Below are 2,256 nucleotides of genomic sequence, written 5' to 3'. Positions count from 1 at the left end.
CATTACAAGATGCACACTCCAACAAACAGAAGATGTGTAAGTGCTTGGTGAATATTAGGAAATCTGTCACTATGAACAACTGAAGTTGACACATCTAAATAGACTGGGGAATTCAAATGTTAACTTACTAACAAGATTTTTTCAAAATTGTCATGATTAATTTTCTTTTCTGCTGAGGAATAAACTACTTTAAATCCCAAACACTTTTGATTTAAGGTACTGAAAAAAAGAATCCTGGGATACTCTTAAAAGAAAAGAAATATAACTATTTTTTACTGCCCACATCATTTTGCTGGAATATTCAACAATATATATAGAAATAGTATTTGGGTGCTAGAAATTCTCATGTACTGGGTATTGTGTATGAAGGACTTTTTTGGATAATAAGGTATGTTTGGTTTACTTATAGGCATAGATCCATATCCACAAGAGCTTTTCGGCATGTAACTCCTTAGAGGTGCATAGCTTCCATTAATGTTAATGTTCAATCAAGTGGAAGTTAGGCACCTAAGTTATATGAGTAACTTTCCTTCTTAGATTTTTAGTCCAAATGGTGAACAATCGAACACTGAAAATTAGCATGGTAATTTGTATGGCACGACAGAAAGAACAACAAGATTGCCCATCTACTATTTAACGTATTTCAGAATAGACCTTTGTAAAGGTTCCATGCAGTTTATATTTAGTCCCTCTTACTTATGCTGCTTTCTGGATGAACATGATCATTTTAAAATTAGTTGACCAATTTTACAAAGCACAGGACTAAGATGGAAGGAGGAATGTAACAGGATTTACATTAAATTTCAGTACAGGTTAGAAGAATGATGGAATTATGTTTAAAACTCTTAAAGGTTTTAGTAATCAAACAAAGAGTGGCTCCATGTTGTCAATAGGTCTAATACATCTCAGATGTATGTATGTATGCATGCATGCATGCATACATATATACATATATATATATATATATATATATATAAATATATGTAGTTATGTATGTATGTAAACACGAGAGGGGAGGGGTTGCAGCCCCTTAGATCTATGTCTCTAAAATGTTATTGACTGAACTACTGACTACTTAACTTGTATTGCGTTAGAATTTTGCAAAAACAAACTCTGTCTAAAGAAGTTTGGCTGATTAGAATAAAACAGCTGGAATATTAATGAAATATGGGCAATAGATTTTGGTTTAAGAGTAAGCAAAATCATATAACCTTTGCAGTTGTGTGTATATTTACCAATTTGCATTGCCTCTATACTGATCTACGTGTATCTTCTGTATCTTTTGCCTTCTCATGTATAAAAATTCTTTTACTGTCAATAAAAAAAAAAAAACCTATGATGATCTTGTGAGATCCCTTCCAGCCCTAATGTCTAGGACATTTTATAAAAGTGAAATTTTGAATTAGACTAAATTTCTTTAAGAACCTCTTAGACTCCCTTCAAAGATTCAGGAGTTCATAGATTTCATAGATTTTTTGGTTTGGAAGGGACCTCAGTAGATCATTGATTCCAACCACCTGCCCTGGGCAGGAAAGAGTGCTGGGGTCAGATGACCCCAGCCAAATGTTTGTCCAGTCTTCTCTTAAAGATTTCCAAGGTAGTGGAGAGCACCACCTTACTTGGAAGCCCATTCCAGATTCTGGTAATTCTTATCACGAAGAAGTTCTTTTTAATGTCTAATGTAAATCTGCTCTCTTTGTGGTCATTATTTCTAGTTACTCCAAGGGGTGCCCTGGTAAACAGAGTATCTCCTATCCCTTCCTGTCCCCCCTGCCCAATTAATTTGTAGATGGACACTAGATCACCTCTCATCCTTCTCTTACGGAGGTTGAAGAGATTCAGGTCCCTCAATCTCTTCTCATAGGACCTTATCTGCAGAGCCTTAAGCATATGAGTGGCCCTCTTCTGGATCTTCTCAAGGTTATCTACATCCCTCTTGAAGTGTGGTGCCCAAAACTGGAGACAGTATTCCAGTTGCAGCCTTACCAATACCACATAGAGGGGAGGTATCACCTCCTTAGATCTATTTGTGATGCACCTGTTAATGCATGATAGAGTGGGGTTATAGCTATTGATCACTTCATCATGTTGTTGACTCATGTTCATCTTTGATTGTTTGCTTATTTTGTAATACTACAGTAATGTATTCCTATCCTGGACAAAATAAGTGGGCTGAACTGAGTAATTGTACACTGTGGATGCACCAAACAATATCTTGTAACTCTTCTGCTGAGGATCCTGAAAGAACAACTTCCC

Source organism: Alligator mississippiensis, chromosome 1, assembly GCF_030867095.1.
Source record: "Alligator mississippiensis isolate rAllMis1 chromosome 1, rAllMis1, whole genome shotgun sequence".
NCBI lineage: Eukaryota > Metazoa > Chordata > Crocodylia > Alligatoridae > Alligator > Alligator mississippiensis.
This window is presented reverse-complemented; position numbering follows the sequence as displayed.